Source organism: Panthera leo, chromosome E2, assembly GCF_018350215.1.
Source record: "Panthera leo isolate Ple1 chromosome E2, P.leo_Ple1_pat1.1, whole genome shotgun sequence".
NCBI classification, from domain to species: Eukaryota; Metazoa; Chordata; class Mammalia; order Carnivora; family Felidae; genus Panthera; species Panthera leo.
In genome coordinates, this window is record NC_056693.1 from 1,766,805 (window position 1) to 1,787,368 (window position 20,564).

General features: G+C 52.2%; 1 long non-coding RNA gene across 2 annotated transcripts in view; it reads right to left on the reverse strand.

Moving 5' to 3' along the window:
• Nucleotides 1–20,564, reverse strand: part of LOC122207652 — a 175,933-nt gene that overhangs the window by 50,215 nt on the left and 105,154 nt on the right. The window lies entirely within an intron of this gene.

Sequence of the window (20,564 nt, forward strand, 5' to 3'; positions counted from 1 at the left end):
GATGGAGGGAGAGAGGGATGGATGGATGCGTGGATGGATGGATGGATGGATGGATGGATGGATGGATGGATGGATAGATGGGTGGAAGGGTGTATGGATGGAGGAATGGTTGGAGGGGTGGAACAATGGGTGTATGGATGGGTAGATGGAGGGAGAGAGGGATGGATGGATGCGTGGATGGATGGATGGATGGATGGATGGATGGATGGATGGATAGATGGGTGGATGGATGGAAGGATGGGTGGGCGGATGGGCAGGGAAATGGAGGGATGGGTGAATGGATGGATGGATGGATGGAGGGAGGGATGGGTGAGTGGGCGGATGGGTGGATGGATAGAGGGACGGTGGTGGGATGGGTGAATAGAGGGAGGGAGGGATGGATGGATGGATGTGTGGATGGGTGGGTGGATGGGTGGAGGGATGGAGGGATGGGTGAATGGCTGGCTGGCTGTCTGGGGGATGGGTGGAGGGATGGAGGGACGGAGGGATGGGTGGATGGGTGGATCTATGGGTGGATGGATGCAGGGATGGGTGAATGGATGGATGGAGGGATGGGTGGATGGATGGAGGGAGAGATGGATGGATGGGTGGATGGATTGAGGGATGGGTAGATGGATGGACGGAAGGAGGGAGGGAGGGATGGGTGGATGGATGAGTAGATTGATGGAGGGAAGGCAAGAGGGATGGAGAGATGGGTGAATGGAGGGAGGGAGGTGGGTGGGTGGATGGATGGATGGATGGGCGGGTGGATGGGTAGATAGATGGATGGAGGGATAGATGGATGGGTGGATGGATGGCTGGATGCTGGCTGGCTGGAGGGATGGTGGAGGGGGATGGGTGGATGGATGCATGGGTGGGTGATGGGTGGATGGATGGAGGGATGGGTGGAGGGATGGGGGATAGGTGGATGGATGGGTGGGTGGGTGGATGGATGGAGGGATGGGTGGATGGATGGATGGGTAGGTGGATGGATGGATGGGTAAAGAGATAGTTGGATGGGTGGATGGATGGATGGAGGGAGGGAGGGAGGGAGGGAGGGATGGATGGGTGGGTGGATGGACGGATGGATGGAGGGAGCAATGGGTGGGTGGATAGGTGGATGGATGGATGGATGGATGGATGGATGGATGGATGGATGGTTGGAGGGATGGATGGATGGGTGGATGGATGGGTGGGTGGATGGATGGGTGCAGGGATGGGTGATGGATGGATGGAGGGATATAGGGATAGATGGATGGGTGGATGGATCGGTAGATGGATGGAGGGATGGGTGAATGGAGGGAGGGAGGTGGGTGGATGGATGGATGGATAGGCGGGTGGATGGGTAGATAGATGGATGTAGGGATAGGTGGATGGGTGGATGGATGGCTGGATACTGGCTGGCTGGCTGGCTGGAAGGATGGTGGAGGGGGATGGGTGGATGGATGGAGGGATGGGTGAATAGAAGGAGGGAGGGAGGGAGGGATGGGTGGATGGATGCATGGGTGGATGATGGGTGGATGGATGGAGGGATGGGTGGATGGGTGAATGGAGGCATGGTGGAGGGACAGAGGGATGGGTGGATGGATGGAGGGATGGGTGGAGAGATGGTTGGATGGATGGATGGAGGGAGGGAGGGATGGGTGGATAGATGGATTGATGGATGCATGGATGGAGGATGGATGAATGGATGCATGGATGGAGGGTTTGGTGGATGGATGGAGGAATGGATGGTTGGAGGGATGGATGGATGGATGGAAGGATGGGTTGAGGGATGGATGGATGGAGGGATGGGTGGAGGGATGGATGGGTGCACGGATGGAGGGATGGGTGGAGAGATGGATGGATGGATGGATGGATGGATGGATGGATGGAGGGAGGGATGGGTGGATGGATGGATGGCTTGGTGGGTGGAGAGATGGGTGAATGGATGGATGGATGTTGGAGGGACAGAGGGCTGGTTGGGTAGGTGGAGTGATGGATGGGTGCATGGATGGAGGGATGGACGGATGGGTGAATGGATAGATGGATGGAGGGAGGGAGGGATGGGTGGGTGAAGTGATGGGTAGAGGGGTGGGTGGAGGGATGGATGGGTGCATGGATGGAGGGATGGGAGGAGGAATGGAGGGATGGGTGGATGGAGGGATGGAGGGATGGGTGGAGGGCTGGAGGGCTGGAGGGCTGGGTGAATGGAGGGACGGGAGGGAGGAATGGGTGGATGGAGGGATGGAGGGATGGAGGGAGGGATGGGTGGATGAGTGGATGGATGGATGGGTGAATGGATGGATGGAAGGGATAGGTGAATGGATGGGTAGAGGGATGGATGGATGGATGGATGAGTGGATTGATGGATGGACAGATGGGTGTATGGATGGAGGGATGGGTGGAGGGATGGATTGATGGATCTATGGATCAATGGACGGATGCAGGGATGGATGGATGGATGGCGGCTAGATGCATACATAAATGGACAGGTGGATAGACGGATGGTTAATGGATTGGTGAATATAGGACTGATGAGTGGAGACTGGATGGATGTTTAGATGAATAAACGGTTGACTGGATGGATGCCACAAGCTTCTCCAAGGGTCAATTCTCAACTCGAGACTTTCCCCCCTGTTTTCTGTCTGGACCACTCCTCTGTGAAGATCACGAGTCATGACTTTGGGACAGATGTACATGGCAGTGGTGAATGAATAAGGATCTCTGCACGTAGCCCTTAGACATCTAAGCAGGAGCAAAGCTGAGGTTAAGGGTTCAGACTCTGTCATACGAATCTGAGACTTATCACTTACTAGCTGTGTGACTCTTCACAGCTTACTGACTGCTATGCTCCCCCTATATCCTTATGGGTAAAATTGGGGTAGTATTAGAACGCACCTCAAATGAGCTTTGAGGAAGTGAGAATTTAGAGGGCATAGAGTAAGTGGTGTAGTATTGTTTATTAAACTAAACGTAACACTTCATTTCTATGATTACTGAATGGGTCCAACGTTGGGAACCACAGGAACAGTGTGAGGCACACAGTAAAGATTCCCTAAAAGGTACCACAGGTACTCCTAGAAATCCATCTCAAACTGTTTATTGTGGCTAAAACTGGGGAGCTAGGGGGCAGAGCCACTGTGAAAAAGCTGCTCAAAAAATCAAAAACAGAATTATCATATGACCCAGTAATTTCACCTCTGGGTATATACCCCAAAGCACTGAAAGCAGGGTCTCAAAATGATATCTGCACACCATGTTCACAGCAGCATTCTTCACAACAGCAAAAAAGCGGAAGCAACCTAAATGTTCACTGATAACAAAATGTGGCCTATACACGTGGTGGACTATTATTCAGCCTGAAAAAGGAAGGATATTCTGACGCAGGCCACAGTGTGAATGAGCTAAGGACATTATGCTCAGTGAGATACGGCAGGCACAGAAGGACACACGCTGTGTGAGTCCACCTCTCTCAGGCCCCTAGAGGAGTCAAATTCAGGAGACACAAAGCAGAAGGGTGGGCACCAGGGGAGGGGGAGGGGGATCTAAGGAGGACAGAAGTTCAGTTTTGCAAGGATAATGGTGAGGACTGCTGCCCAATAGTGAGAATATATTTATCACCACTGGGCTGTACACTTAAAAATGACCACGAGGGCAAATGGTATGCGTGTTTTCCCACAAGAGAGAAAACTGGGGGAGAAAAACCTAGGGGGCTGGTAGAATGAGCAGTGGACTCATCCAAGGTGGGTGTCCTTATGCCTAAGGAGCATGAACAAGAGAGGGTGGGGTGCATGGGACAGAGAGGGCTCCCACGGGAGTGAGGGGAGGGAAGGATCCAGAACTCTGGGCGGCCAAAGTAGGAGGAGGTCTGAAGGTGATGGGCGAGGAGAGAGCCCTGGATGAGGTCGGAGGCCCCAACCCATGATCTCAAGGCACCCTCTGCAGCCCTCTCGGCATCTCCCCCAGGCCCTCGCCTCCCACTCAGGCTGCAGTTTCCATGGCAACACGCAGGAGGAGAGGGTGGGGAGGGCCTGCTGAGCACGGCAGAGTCTGCATCAGAGGCTGGAGTGCGTATTTTGTGGAAATGCGTCACCATCCGCAGCGCCCCTGAAGAGGGGAGGGCTGGCGTCAGGAGCCTCTGTGGTCGTGAGCAGAATTCCTGAGTACCTTCTGAACACCGGCGTTTCATGTTCCCAGAATACTGACTGATCAGAAACGTTGAACAAGCTCCCCCCACCCCAGAACAAGGGGGAGTAAAATGTCTGGCCTCCTGGAGCTCAGAGACACCCAAGAGAGGAGGCTCTCCACACCCCCATGCCTCATGCACCCATCCATGTCTTCCAACAGTACTGCGGGGGGCACCCCAAACGGTCGTGGACACAACAAAGGACCAAGGGGACAAGGCTCTGGTTCCCCAGAGCTCATATTTTAGTTGGGGGATCATATGTTGAACATAAAGTTAAGATTTCAGGCGGTGGTGAGTGCTAGGAGGGACAGTGAGTCAGGGTTGAAAGGTACAGAGAGCACTATCTGAGAGAGGGTGGTGGTCAAGGAGGGCTTCTTGGAGGTGGTGCTATTTGAACCTGACTGGGGAGAGGAAGGGAGCAAGTCACTGGAATGCCCTGAGGCTGGACGCCTGCCTGCTTTGGGACCCGCTGGGAGACCAGGGAATCTGCAGTTCGGGCCTCAGGGAGAATGTGGGTGGAGACTGGGAGCCTGAACATTATGGTCAAGGTGGCTGACCACCTAGTGCAGGTTTGACAAACAGGGTGCTTATTGTACCCCAGACACCCACCACTTCTGAGCTAAGGCTGCCTCTGTGCTCCAGAGCAAGCCAGTAGAGAGAGGGGCCCAGTAGGACAGCTGGGTGCATATCATGTCGTGTCCCCACCACACAGATCCCTGTCGGCGGCCTCAAGAACATGGACGCTGGTAACATAACCAGGAAAGGATGCATGTGGAGTCTTACCCTGTTTCTTGGTGTGATTTATTTCATTTTAAGAGTATGTGATTTAGGGCGCCTGGGTGGCTCAGTCGGTTGAGCGTCCGACTTCAGCTCAGGTCATGATCTCACAGTCCGTGAGTTCGAGCCCTGCGTCGGGCTCTGTGCTCACAGCTCAGAGCCTGGAGCCTGCTTCCGATTCTGTGTCTCCCACTCTCTCTCTCTCCCTCCCCTGCTCACGCTCTGTCCCTCTCTCTCTCTCTCCTCAAAAAAGAATAAATACTAAAAAATAAAAATTAAAAAAAAAAAAAAGAGTATGTGATTTAATGCTTCTTGAAGAATGTGCTTAATCATCTCGAAAAGCTCCAGTCAGCGCAGGCTGACCACAGGTCTCTGCAGCTTTGCCTGAACCCTGAGGGATGGCCCTGCCCAGGGAGGCCTCAGCCGCGGTCCCCATCGCACCAAATCTCAGGTCCCAGAGGAAGATGTTTGTTCACACAGGACCTCAGTCTGTGCGGGGCAGTTTCTAGTAACCTGAGACACTGCCCTCTGCTCCAGGCCAGCTGGCAGCAGGACGGAGAGGGTCTTAGTGCCTGGGAGGACTGGTCCCCAATCCTTCTCGATGCAGGGGTGCTGGGCAGTTGGGGGAGGGTCCGGGATGGAATAGAGGGGCTGCAGGAACAGGAAGGGAAGGGAGGGTAGTCTGGAGGTTTGGGCGGGTTCTGGAAGCGTGAGTGGATGTCCTGAGAGCTTTCCGACACGACGTGATCACAGAAGTATGCGTTGTCACAGGGTGATCTCGGCCTCACACACACAGGACGGGACCTCGTCAGGCATCGGAGGAGGTGGGAATAGGCTCAGACAGGACAGCTCGTGTGGAAGGAGGTGGCTGGGGAGGGATGCCACCGGCGGCTAGCCTGCCTCTGTCACCATTTCCTTCTCCCTCCTCTTCTTTTTTTTTTTTTAATTTTTTTTTTTTTTTAACGTTATTTACTTTTGAGACAGAGAGAGACAGAGCATGAACGGGGGAGGGTCAGAGAGAGAGAGGGAGACACAGAATCTGAAACAGGCTCCAGGCTCCGAGCTGTCAGCACAGAGCCTGACGCGAGGCTCGAACTCACGAGCCGTGAGATCATGACCTGAGCCGAAGTCGGATGTTTAACTGACTGAGCCACCCAGGCGCCCCCTCCCTCCTCTTCTTGACTCATAACAATTTGCACATGTTTAACGTGTATGACTTGATGGGTTTAGGGGTAAGTATACACGCGTGAAACCGTCGCCACAATCACAGCCGAAAACATATGCATCACCTCCCCAGGATTCCTCCTGCCCCATTATTATCATTATGTGCACACGTGTGCGGTTAGAGACGCCACACAGTCTGGTTCCCTAGAGCCAGCCAGTGTTCCCGTGTTCTCCCAGCTAGTCCACTGCCCCGCTCAGGCTTCCAGAAGCTTCCCCCCACCCTGCCCCCCCTCCCCGGCTGCTGTGAGAAGCATCCGTGTCGTCTGAAAACAGCTGCCTGGCGCCTGGTCAAGATTGAAACTGCTTAGTTCTGAGATGTTCAAGTCCTGGTTTGGCCAACAAACATGCAGCAGCAGAGAGGATGTGAGAACCCCGTCCTCACCACCACGTCTGGGCCTCCGGGGCCCCACTGAAGGGTCTGCTGTCTCAGCTTGGATGCATTCTGGGAGCGGGAGACCCCTGGAGAGAGGCGCATGTCCTTGTTCAAGGGCATCAATTAAGTGAAGTGCCCCCTATGTGCCCAGCTGAGGATCTGAACCCCGATTCTGGAAAAGTCCAGTCTTGAGCTCTCTCTCTGCATTCCCAGGTCCCCTCCTTCCCCATCCTGCTGCGGTTTCCATGTCGACAGCCTGAGTCCCCCTCCCCCCACTAGGGTCCAGCCCAGAGGAGCTCTTGTAAGACAATGGCCAGGGTGGAGGCAGGGCCTGAGGAGAGGCCTGGAGACCACTTGAGCAGAGATCTGCAGAAGGGCGAGGTCGGGGTCAGAAACCATGCTCCCATCCCAGGGCCCGTGGCCGTGGCTCTGCCCATCCTCCCCACGCACCCATGCATCCCGCACATGTGGCTGGACCCCCTGCAGGACCCCCTCAAGGTCTGAACAACCCAGTGAGTGTCACAGGCAAGTCCGCTCTGCCCTGGTTATGGGCCGACTTGTGTCCCCCTGGAAAGAACCCCCCACCCAGCACATGAGAAAGAGGTTGCAGTGGCTGACAGGACTTTTAAAGAAGTGAATACGTTGAAACAAGGTCATATGGGTGGGATGGGATCCAGAAGAAGAGGAGATGGGGACACAGACCCACACGCAGGGAAGACGGTGCCCAGAGGGGCCTCCTCTGGGCACTCGGGACACCCAGCCTGCACAGCACCTGATCTGGCACTTCAGCCTCTGGGGCCTGGAGAGAACACACTTCCTATTGTGTGAGCCCCCGTCTGCAGTGATTTGTTAGGGCAGCCCTAGAAAATTAATACATTAATACAGCCCTTGTATCTGTCTGATGGACGAGATCTTCATTAGAACAAATTTTTTTTTCAAACTCACGCATCCGATAAATGTGTGCAGGGTGGCCGCTCTGCTCCAGCTGACTTCCCCAGCCCATCCTGCAACACTTCCCTGTGAAACTTTGCTCTCCACGTGCACTGGCTTCTCACTGCCCTTGAGAAGCCCCTTCCCTTCCTCTGACACATGGCCCTCACTGTTTCCCTCCATTCTCTCACTCTGTCTGGAGTTTCCCGTGGGATTCCAGGGCGTTAGGTGGAGAAATCCCCCCCACACCCCCCCCAGACCATCTTAGCTTAAAGTAGCCCCCCTAGATGACGTCACCTCTCCGTGGCGTGGACCACTGTCAGAAATGACTTTTCTTTGTTTCTCTGCTGATTGACTTTCTGTCTGCTGGGGTATAAACCCCATGAAAGTGGGGACTTTCCCCTGCCTTGTCCACTGCCGTATTCCCAGTGCTTAACGTAGAGAATATCAGTTGAATGAGTGAATGAATGAATGAATGAATGGAGTGGAGAGCTTCCCAGAGCACTCTGGGGGTCCCTGGCTGACACAGGCGGGCTTCCTGTAGGGGAAATTCAGCAAGGAAGAGTCAGACCAGCCCCTTCTCTCTTCCTCCCTGCAATGCACTCTCACCCTGGAGGGGCAGGGGTGGGCAGAGGGTCAGTTTCTACTCTTCCAGCAGGAAACCTCTTTTGGGGAGGAGGCAAGGTGGGCTCCTGCATGTAGGGCTACGTTTCAGCGGAGGGTCATGGGGACACATCTAGCCCGCACGTTTCCGCGCACTGGAGGACCCGAGATCCTCCTTGGATGCAGAGGAATTCTGCAAGATGGGAGGTGGCATTTGGGCAGACGCTTCCAGTCTGTAGGAGAAGAGACGTTTATAAATAGAGGGGGGTAGCAGTTTTAGTCAGAAGAAAAAACAAATAACGGACCTCATTTTCTAAGGGAACATTTTTTTTTTGGGATCTTCAGGCAAGCCAACCTCCAGACTAGTTCAATGTGTCCATCCATCCCTGTGAATCTTAACACTTTCAACTAAAAACAAGCAAACGTAATTTTTACTGAATGCTTCCAGCTGTGACATGTCAGTTTCTACAATTTAGTTTCCAGATGTGCTGTTATAGTTAATAAACTCCAAACCTTACAATGTAAACTTTGAAATATTGCACTGCATTTATTTTTTTTTTTTAATTTTTTTTTCAACGTTTTTTATTTATTTTTGGGACGGAGAGAGACAGAGCATGAACGGGGGAGGGGCAGAGAGAGAGGGAGACACAGAATCGGAAACAGGCTCCAGGCTCCGAGCCATCAGCCCAGAGCCTGACGCGGGGCTCGAACCCACGGACCGCGAGATCGTGACCTGGCTGAAGTCGGACGCTTAACCGACTGCGCCACCCAGGCGCCCCAATATTGCACTGCATTAAAAAAAAAAAAAGAAAAAAAGATCTTCTGCAGCTATGTGACATTTTAGGAAAGGGACACATGTCCTTCGTTATTCTGAAGCTAAAAGTGCTTGCTCAGATCTCTTGGGGTTTGAAAAAGAGGTGTGCTTATGACATTTCATATTTTTGGTGATATGTAACATTAGTCTCCGTGTTTTGGAAGTGCTGCATTTCATATTTTGTGTTTATCTAAATGTAGTGATAATTTCTACTGTGAATGTACAAGACGTCTGTGAAAAAATGCAAGAAGATTTTCACTATAATTTAAAATTATAAAAGTAAAAACACAATACAGGTTTCAGGTTTTTTTCCTAAATAACTCATGTTTGATTCATAGCTGATATTCCTTGTTTTGTTTGTTTGTTTTAATTAGCTCATTACAAAGTGTATTAATTGCCATCAGTGGGGAAATGTAAAGAAATATTTTTATACTTAAAAAAGTTACTGTGATTTAAAAAAAAAAACCTGCCCTCTGTTTTCAGAAAATATTTACGCATTCACTTATTACAGAATTATCTAACTGTCGTAACTGAGGTAGCATCTAGGTCAGTCGTTTCTTTAAAACTGATGTGTGCTTTTTAAATGCCGTTACTCTGCAAGAGAAAATTGCTCGATGTATTTACACCTTGTAGTATTCATCCTGAAACCCTGTATTCATTCCTGTTCTCTGAGGACACTGAGCCCAAGTCGGCTTTCAGCAGAGGCTGGCAAAGGTTAATTCCCTTGTTGTGTTGTTTATTTGTTGGAGGCCATGGATTTTTAAGTTGTAAATTATTTTAGGCACCGTCGTAAAAGAAAACAACCATCTACTAAGTTATGGCAAAGATGTTAAAATCTGGGGGTGGGGGGAGCGGTGGAAAGAAGGTCCTTTAGAACAAATGAGAGGACATTCCTGTGGTTTTAGGCACTGGTCTTTTGACAAAAATCCTTGCGTGAATCTTGCTACCGTAAAGTTCTACATCTACGTGTTCACCTTAGCAACATACAATGTGGTAAGGTATGTGTGTACCAGGCCAGCTCATAGTCTGGGACATGTTTATGTTATAATTCATGTTTTAAAAAAAAGAGACAGAGAGAGACAGAGAGACGAGACAGAAAGCCAGACACTGTAAAACATGACGATTCTCATTTTTCAGAAGCAAAATTCATTCCTTCATTCGTTCAGCAACTGACTTCCTACTATGTGCCAGGCACGGCGGGAAGCTTTGAGGAGAGGCTGGCAGGCGACGCCGACCTAAGGCACCCGAAATCGAAATCAGACAGTGACATCCTAGACAAGAATGAAGTAAACAGTGTGAGGGGAAAAAAAAGAAAAAAAGGATCTCATTAATTTAAGACTTTTTTTTTCAGATTTTGACCTTTCTGCCATAATTTAGGAGACAGCATTTTTGTTGTAGAACGGTGACTGAAATAATCTGTATTTTAGAATCCACAGCCTCAAAAAAACTAAAAAAAAACCCGACAAATGAATGGGATCTTTAACGTGCCCATCTGATTCATTCAAACAGATGGCTAGCATTTAAATAGCCTACGGTTTGCAAATGGATGGGTCTCGGGGACGCGGGCCTCATTGTGCTGTGTCCATGGCAACCATTCTGCTCCTCTGTGCCGCCGGCCACGCCACCGTGGGTACAGAAGGGCTTGGCTTGGGGGGCTGGCGGATTGAGGGAAAGAGCTGGGCGCTCAGGTTCTGCCCCAATGAGTTTGGGGCGGAGGTGGGGGGCTGCCATCACGGAATACCACAGGCTGGGGGTCCTCCACAGCAGAGGGGTATCCTTGCACCTCTGGGGGCTGGAAGTCCCAGATCGGGTACCAGGACGGTCTGGTTCTAGTGAGGACTCTATTTTGCGCCCCTCTCCCTGTGTCCTCACAAGGTGGGGACAGAGATCGTCTCTCCCGTCTCTTCTTATGAGGGCACTGATCTCCCACTGTGACTGAATCACCCCCCCCCCAAAGGTCTCCTCTCCAAATACAACCCCCCTGGAGCTCAGGCCTGCCACATAGGAATATAGTGGGGGACACAACCATTCAGTCCCTAGAAAGCTCTCAGCTCAGAGTCAGTGCTTGGGAAATGTTAACATTCACCCATCAGGGTTTTGGATTTCACTAAGATGAAAAGGGAACTAAGAGTATCTGCCCAGCAAAGGTGGTTAGACCTTCGCTGGAGATAGAAATGAACAGGCAAGGCCACCTTGAGGTTCCCTCATTCCGTCAATAACCATTTAAGGAAGACCTACTGTGTGTCAGCTCAGAGTTCCTGAGGGCTTCTGAAAACCGGAAAATTCCAGCTTTGCAGGGCTCTCTGGGCTCTCTCCCCAGCCCTCCCCTTTTCTATTCTGCTGCAGTTTCCATGGTGACGGTCTGAGCCTCCCCCTGTTGCTAAGGGCAGATAAGCAATCTCTAGAGGGAGCAGGCTATGCAGGCAGGTCGACTAATCTTGAGACAGGGTGGTGTGCATGGGAGGGATGGGGAGAGGTGCGCAATGGCCCCTGCCGTGGTCCTTGTGCATCTCTGGGTGCCTCCGGGTGGGGCCTGCAGAAGACAGAAACACACATGCGAGGGCCTCTGCTGAGTCAGTCAGAAATCTGCAGCCTCCAGTCAGAATCCCTCAGATAGTCTGGTAAATACTGATGGAGCTTTTCTTGTGCCTTGTCTACAGGCAGAGAACAAATGCCCGGCAAGCCGGGCCCGGCTTCTGCTGCCCTGGGCTTTGTTCCAGTGGAAGACACATTCGTCTGTTCCCAAAGTCGGGTCCTTTGCTTAAGAAAGATGTTGACGACCTCTTAGGAGGCGGGTACCATGCTAGACCTTGGGGTAGCAGCAGGGTATACGATGAGCTAAGCCCCTGCACTTCTAAAGTCTGCAGGGTGCAAGGGAGACAGAGAGGAACAGAAGTGTTACTACAGCCTCGGAAGTTTGCTAGGACTGTGAAGAAAAAGAAAGCAGAGAATTGGAAGGTATTGATGTGGAAGGGAAGGACTGTCTTAGCTATGTGCTAGGGACCCAGTAACACCCCAGCAGAAGGCTGAACAGGGGGCTGGGAGGGAGGGAGAGTAAACGTGAGACTCTCTGGGGGAAGAGAAATCCAGGCAGAAGGAATATCAAGTGCAAATGTCCTGTGGCAAAAACGTGCTGGCACGTGCAAGGGAGCCCATGCTAGCCACATCAGGCGAGGCTTCATAAAACTTTGGGCTTGGTTAACAAATTATTAACATTGGCGCGCCTGGGTGTCTCAGTCAAAGTGTCTGGGTTCGGTTAAGCGTCTGACTTCGGCTCAGGTCATGATGTCACGGTCTGTGAGTTCAAGCCCCACGTTGGGCTCGGAGCCTGGAGCCTGATCCAGATTCTGTGTCTTCCTCTCTCTCTGCCCCTCGGCCCCCCACTCAAACTCTCTGTCTGCCTCTCTAAAATAAAAAATAAATAAGCATTACATTTTTTTTTTTAAATTATTAACATTAATCCTAGTACTACTGATTGAGTTTCTCCCACGGGTCAGACCCTGGGCCAGGCACCGGCTGTACACGGAGGCATCAAAACACACATGCTTCCTGTCTTCAAGGAGCCCAGTTATTCGCAGATACCGATACTAATCAGATCATCAAAAAGTAGACACCTTCCAAGAATACTGAGTATGCAATCAGAGCCTTTTCTCTGCTTGTGGACTCTGTTTGGGCTGGGCACCCACAGAGAATCATCAAACCTCATAAGGTGGATGGTGTCATTATCTCAAATTTGGACACAAGTGGATGGAGGTGCAGAGGGGTTGCACAATCTCTCGTACGCTATGCTAGTCAATGGCAGGGCTGGGACTTGGGCGGAAGCCATGTGGCTTCCGGAGCCCATGATCTCCCCTGGTGAAAATGCTCCTTGCAACCGTGTTGTGGTCCAAAATTAGGAGCTTGTGCATCCAGCATATACACACAAACATTTTGCACAATGCTAGTGTTAGGAGACAACGTGCTAACGCGGAGGGGGACGCCATCGATCAAGAAAGCAGTTGGGGGAAGGGATACCTGTGACGGGTGGAATCTTCATTTTCAGAGAAGATTCCCCAAAGTCAGCCCGCTGTAGCTAGTCCACCAACCACCCTGTGTCCAATTCTAGTTTATAAGATGCTGAACCGTGTGCTCAATACCGTTTCTATAACTTTTATAATCTTACAAGGTACGACCAATTCGTATTCTGATCTTACAAATAAGGAATTTGACCAGCAAAGTCTCAGAGAGACGGAAAATACCGCCCAGGAAACCGCATCTTCTTTATTTTTTAAATTTGGGGTGAAGTGCACACGATGTAAAAATTTATCATCTTAACCATTCTAAGTGTGCAGTTCCGTGGAGGGAAGTACATGCTGGTGTTAGGCGACTGTCACCGCCATCCGTTCGAAGAACTCTCTTCGTCTGGCAAAACTGAAATTGTGCCCCATGAAACACCAAGTCCCCGTTGCCATTCCCCTGGCCCCGGGGGGCCCACCGTTTTAGCTGCAGTCGCTCTGGGTCTGACCACCCCAAGGACCTCGGAGAGGCGGAATCGTACAGTACTTGGCTTTCCCACGACTGGCTCATCTCATTGAGCATCATGGGCTCAGGTCCGTCCACGGTATGGCCCGTGCCAGAATTTCCCCCTCTCTAAGGCTGAATAATATCCCACTCTCTAAGGCTGAATAATATCCCACTGAATGCATATGCCACATTTTGCTTATCCACTCATCTGTCGATGGACACTGGGCTGCCAACAACACTGGCGTAGAAGTTTCTCTTTGGGTCCCTGCTTCCAATTCCTGGGGAAAGTACCCAGAAGTGGAATTTCTAGATCATTAATTTTTCTGAGGAACCGCCACACTGTTTTCCACAGTGGCTGCACCATGTTGCAGTCCCATCAGCAGTGCACAAGGGAAGGACCCATGGTTTTACTTATTCACAAATAACGAACGAGAAAACTAGGGGATTCCAGGCTGGGGTTTTAAGTGTACACTCGGTTTAATGCAAGATTCCAGAATATTCCGTCCTCTGAGGTTCAGTCTGCTGATTTTCAGCCGCCTACACCTCCTCAGCCTAGCAATGGTTTCCATGGTAACAGATTGAGTTTGTCTGGGTTGCTATGGAACCAGAGAGCCCTGAGGAGGGACCGGTTCCAGCCAGTCTGGGTGAGGGATGGGGAGTCCTGGGGGGGAGCGGGGAGGGGGTCTCAGCCTGCAGTGCCCCCACCAGCGGTTCACGCACATCCTCTGTGCTTTTCCTTTGATGCTGTTTTTGTGCAAGGGCACAAAATTCACTCTGAGTCTCACAGAGTCTAAGCCCCACGTTTTCACACCTGAAGTGGCCAGTGACATAAACCAGTGTCCTCACTGTATTCTCCTCTGTTCTTTTACTTATTCACTCAACAAATGTCTACTGAGAGCCTGCTCTGCTAAGTCAATGTGCCAGACCCCAGGACCATGATGATGAGAAGGACACAGAAATGGTGTTGATGGGCAGCGGAAAGTGCCACTCAAAACCAGTCACTTTGGGATCAGGGTTCTTTTGAGCTGCAGGCTTTGGAAAAGAGCAAATGCTGGGAGGGGCTTTCCCTGAGCCCCCTCGTCCAGGTCCTCAACATCATGACAAGACCACAACGTCATCAGTCCATCCCGGGAGCTCCATCCACCGGGAGAGATTGGCTCTTGTCACAGGATGGGTGACTAGAAGCAGACAGCACACCCAGACCGACCGTCACGAACCATCATACCACCTCTCCTAAAAATCGTTTCCTCTCCCCTGAAAGGCCCCCGTCCCCTGTCCTTCCAGGATTCTAGGCCACTTCCTGTGTATGCATGAGGTGTACAAATTCGTAACTTACGTTTTACCTTCGTTAACATGTCCTTTACTACAGGATCTCAGCCAAGAACTCAGAAGGGTGGGGAAAAAATTACTTTTCCTCCCCTGCAATGTTTTTTTTCTCTACAGATGCCTACTTGGGGATGCTTCCATTCGATAATGTACCTTACAGATAGTCACTGTCGCTCTACCCTATGCGAGACTAGGTTAGCAAGAAGAGAAACACAAGCCCCCTACCCCGAGATGACAGATGTCGGGTGGGTCAACCTTAGTCAGTAGCCAGTGCCTCTACAGGGATTCACAGACTTTTTGTTTTTTGTTAAAATGCATCCTTGGGGGTGCCTGAGTGGCTCGGTTGGTTAAGTGTCTGACTCTTGATTTCGGCTCAGGTCATGGTCTCATGGTTGGTGAGGTTGAGCCCCACATCGGGCTCTGCACTGACAGCATGGGGCCTACTTGGGATTCTCTCTCTCTCTCTCTCTGTCTCTCTCTCTCTCAACCCCTGCGCCTCACCTGCTCGTGCTCTCTCTCTCTCAAAATAATAAATAAACCTTAAATTAAATGCATCCTTGGGACGTCCTACATCTTGATTGTGGTGCTGACAACACAGGTCTGCATGTTTGTCAAAACCCATTAGTTGAATGCTTACAAAAGATGCCTTTTGTTGTATGTAAATTATACACCAATAAGCTAATTTTTTTAAAAAAATGCATTTTGGGGCAGGGTCAAAATTTTACTGTTTGGGTCTCTGTGGACTCCTAAAGAAATCCCAAGTGCAAAACCAAAAACCAAAAACCAAAAAAAAAGCCACCAATAAAAGTAGCATCTTCTGCCCTCTCACCTGCAAGCTGGCGATGAGCCCTTTGGCTACAGGGACCTCCAAACCCGCCCGGGCTGACTTGGGGTCAGGGCAATGGGGGCTCGGCATCCAAGAAAGGAGATGGGTGGGGCTATGGCTTGGGATCTGTCAGTCGGTTTGCACAGGAAAGAGGTGCTTGTAGGCAGGCTGCTAATCTCCTTTGGAATTGGTCGCCCTGGGGAGGGGGGCACAGTCTGTCCCTGGATCTGTACCTCCTACCCCCACCCACCCAGAAATGCCAAAACATCTCAAGACAGCAAAAGTAAAACATAATGAACGCAGGTCGATCGATGGGTCGATGGGCAAGCAGGCAGGTGGGCAAGTAGATGGATGAATTCAAATGCCAACTATACAGATTCCCACCCCCGAAGTGAGAAGAAAATTCCAAGTTCGAGAAGAAATATGGTCTGTGACACCCCTCCCCCACCGCGGGTGACTCCTTGAGATGTGCAGGTATTCCTTCATTCACAAACATTTATTAACTTCCTGCTGTATGCTGGGCCACGATTATTAAATCACAGTTTTTACTTGCATCCTGGAATATTCCAGTCTCCGAGTTTCTCTGGATCTATCCTCAGTCCCCTCCTCCGAACGACAGCTATTTCCATGGCAACAGCCTCAGCCAACTCCCCCCCCCCCCCCCCCCCCCCCCCCGCCACCTCTCACCCCTGCTCCTGACACTGCCAGCCAAGAAGAAGAGGCTGGCTTACCCACGGTGTCCAGCCAGGGTCCCCGGGATGGGAGAATTATCATAAACTCCGGAGGCTGCTGGCTGCACAGACAGGTTATGTCCATCTTCTAAGCAGGTCATAGTGTAATGGGATGTTGGGGAATGATGGGCTGCACTAGCTCTGTGAGCCTTCCTGAGGAACCACCAGTCTGCCCCAAGCCCCAGCAGTGTAGGAACACTACCTGTCCTCATTTGCTCACTGAGTCAGTCGACAAACACCGACTGAGTCCAGGTGTGTGCTGGGTCAGGACTAAAAAGGGAAGTAATGAGGGGTACCTAATTGACTTTCCTAGGCCTTCGGCAGTCAGGAGGATCGTTCATTCATTTACTCCTGCAACATGGATTTGGGGGGGCCCGCTACGGGCTGGATGCTGTACTCCACCCAGGATGCGGGAGCCAAGTGAGGATAGGACAGAGGCCATACGCTCCTGGAGAGGCAGGGGTGAGTGAAGGTGGAGGATGGGAACACGGAGGGGCTCGGGGGAGGGGAGCGAGCTGCTCCCCAGTCCAGGTGAGGAGGGAGGACCCCTCTGAAGTAATGTCTCAGCAGACTTGGAACTTACTAATTTAGTAATCACCTCCCCAAAGCCCACGTCCTAATACCAGCACACGTCGGGGGTTAGGGCTTCAACATGTGAGTTTTGCAGGGGACACAACAGAGCCGTACGAGGTACCTTGAGGGGACCAGGAAGACTCAGCCCTGAATTTGGTCGGGAGTGGTCCCCACCTAGAAGTGCAAATATGAAAATAAATGCAAATGAAAAGGCAGCTTTATCCTAAGCCTCAAAGAACCTCCACGAACGATTTTTCAAAGGCCTGTGAAGAAGTAAGCCACCATGTGGGTGACAGGGCCACGTAGCAGGAAACGACGTGGCACCAGCAGGGACCTCAGGCTCAGACCCCAGGGAACTGAAGACAGCCCGAGAGACCCCGCAAGCCCAGACAGCATGCGTGGTTTCCAGTGGCTCAGCTTGTGCTGGCTCGTAACGCAGCGATAATAACAGACACCTCAGCAGACTGAATGGGTCAACGAGGGTCCACAGTTAGGGTCACAGTTAAATGGACAAGAACTGTTCCCGACTGGAGTTTCAGTAGCACAAAACCTGTTTTTGGAAGTCAAAGTGCAAAGGAGGAGAGCGGTCGTGATTCTGTATCTCTTCCAAAGATTTCTACTTAAAAAAAAAAAGGAACTGGAGAGAATCTGCCTTAAAATAAGAGTCGATCTTGCGATCTCCATACGAGGACCCATGGGTGGTACCTGCCTGGGACGGGGTCCACTGCCTAGTGAGGAAGCAGGGGCAGCGGTCTTACTGGGGACAAAGACCCACATTTTTATCGACTCATTTATTGAGACTTCAGAGCCTGGAAAATTCCAGGCTGCGAGGCTTTCTCACTCCTTGGCAGCCCCTCCCTCCCTGGGCTGTGGTTTCCATGGCAACAGCCTCAGCCAGCTCCTGAGTAAAGGGTAAAGGCTCCTGCGGGGGGTGGGGGTGGGGGGGCAGGGATGGGAGCTGGCACCCAACCGGCCCAGGGCGTGCGGGAGGGGAGGAGGCCCTTAACGCCGCCACCAACGTGTCACCAACGGTTCCTGCGCATCCAAAACGTGTTTCACGGTGGCAAAAAGTACGACTTGTAAAATGTACCGTTCTCGCCGTGTTCAGGCCTGTGGCTCCGTGGGGCTGAGTGCACGCACTCACACCGCCGTGTACATGCCCCCACCCGCTCCAGAGCCTCTTCCCAAACTGAAACTGGCCTCATAAACCCCCTCCTCCTCGCCCCTCCCCAGCTCTTCCATCCACCGTCCCACCTTCTGTCTCTGTGCATCTGACGTGCTGGGTGCTTCCTTTAAATGAAAATATAGGACATTTGCCCTTTTGTCCTCAGGGCTCGTCCACGTTGTAGCACAGGCCAGGGTTCTGTCCCTTTTTAAGGCTGCCTGACGTTCCGGAGTGTGGGTGCATCACACGTTGCTCACCCATCCATCCTTCCGCGGACACGGGCTGCTTCCAGCTTTGGGTTAGCGAGTACTGCTGCTGTGAACAGGGCTGTGCGAAGATCTGAGACCCTGCCTTCGGGCCTCTTGGATGTGCACCCAGAGGCGGATCGTTGGACCCTACGGTAATTCTATGCTTAGCAACTTGAGGAGCCGCCATACTGTTTTCCACCATGTCGCTTTCCGTCCAGCGATCATGCACGTGATCACGTACGTCTTTCTCGCCTGCCGCGTTGCCTCCTTCGGTGGCGTCTTTGCAGGTGGGCGGCGGGACGGCTCTGGAGCCTCTGCAGACTCTATGTCACTGCAGGCATTTAGTCGAGTGGCGGTCGTGGCTGCCAGCGGTACAACCACCGTCTCCTACCGTCCGGTCTTTATAGTTTTTTTCTCAGTTTACTTGTTTATGTTTAAGTAATCTCTACGCCCAACACGGGGCTCGAAATCACGACTGGAGATCAAGAGTCGCCAGCCCAGCGGCTGGGCCAGCCAGGCACCCCCAGTCTTCATCAGTTCGATTGCTTGTTTATCTGCTCACACCCTATTTATCAAGAGTCTACAACGTGCAAGACACCAGAAGTGAAATGAGGAAGAGAAACCAGACCAGTCTCTGTTTTCATGGACTTTCACTTCTCGGGACTGGAGTCTCCTCATCTGTAAAGTGGGCGTGAAAACAGCACCCACCCCCACAGGGGACGATGAAGACTAAAGGAAGAGTGTTAGGGCACCGCCCCGTGCTGGCCATGGTGGCCTTTCTCTCCTCCGTGGAAAGACTGGACCCTCCTCTCTGAGCACAGCCCCTGTGAGCACATTCGGGCAGAATCAGGCAGGAGAACTGTCTCAGGACCCACTTGTGCAAGACAGAACCTCCTCCCCTCCACGTCAACCATCGCGGAACCCCCGATGACAAGGGCTCTGGATGTCCCCCAAGGCCGATCCCGCTCCACCACGTCCTGGCTCCCAGCTCACCTCCAAATGTCGCCACCGCCTTCTGGGTGGTCCCAGAACGCCCTGTGCTTCTGCTTGGGTCCCGCCTAGGTGCTTTCCCACTGCTAACGGGATGAACACCTACCTGGGAGGTGACCTGGGTGCAGACAGGGCCAGGGGTTCCCCTGAGACCCATGCCTTGACCCCCGTGCAATGCTGCCTGTTGTGAATAATACTAAGAACCACTGATGTGTGCATGTGCGTGTTCTTGCGCTTTGTGACTTGGGGCCACACGCACGGATGCCTCAGACTGTGCGGCGCAGCCAGACCTGTTCTCAGAACTCGCCCTCCGAGGAGGAGGCCTGCCCTTCACCACCAGCGAAGCCTCATGCCCCACACTGGAAGGAATCTCAGCCAACAAACGCGTCCTTGAAGCTCCCTCCTCCTTCCATGCTTCGCTCCCTTTTCGTCTCGCGAACGGAGAAATACCATGGGGTCTCTTGTTTCCAAAACATACACGCGGCCTCCCTTCCAGGGTGCGTTTTCAGTTTATACTTTCAAAGTCTGTTGATTTGGGAGTTCGAGGCGCCCTCTGGCCTGCGAATAGCGTGGCGGTTCCTGGCACCGGCTGTGTGCGTGTGAAGGGGCATCTGTGAGCGGAGACACAGAAGAAAGCCTCTCTTTCTGGTGTGTTAGAGGGTGGGGTACGGGGCGCCCAGCCTCCCCGCCTCCGAGCCCCGTCCTTCCTTCCTGCACCGAACTTGTGAACAGCCACGTCTTGTATTTGTGCCTGGAGCCCGCGGCCGCCTCCACACGCTCTCACTGAACAGCCACAGTGCGTGCTCAGCAAACTCCAGACAGACAGAACTCCCCACACAGGCCTCCGCAGGATTTGAGCCTGCACCGGCAGGCTGGTGCTACATACATGTGCGCTGAGCCTGTGCGCTCCCCGTGTAGACATCTACGCTCACGGCGGCCCCCACCTCGCCCCTCCTTCCCCAGTCCTTCTTCACCCAACACCAGCCGGGCTCTCACCCCACTCCTCCAAGCAGGGGCCTGGGTGCCAGCAGCCTCCACGTCCCTAAATCCGAAGTTCTAGGGCCACATCGCTGGGCTCCAGGACCTTGACCGGCTCACCCCCTGCTGTTATCTCTAGGGACGCTAACCTCCCCGTGGCCTTTGTCTTCCCTCCCCACGTGCTCCCAGATGCTCACCTCCTCTGCTCACTTCTAAGTAGCAGAGGCTCCGGGGTGCAGGGGTCCAGGGCCACCTCTGTCACCTGTATTCGTCACCTACTGTTGCACAGCAAGTTACCCCAATTTTATTTTTATTATTATTATTTTTTTTGTTTTCTTTTTTTAATTTTTTTTTAA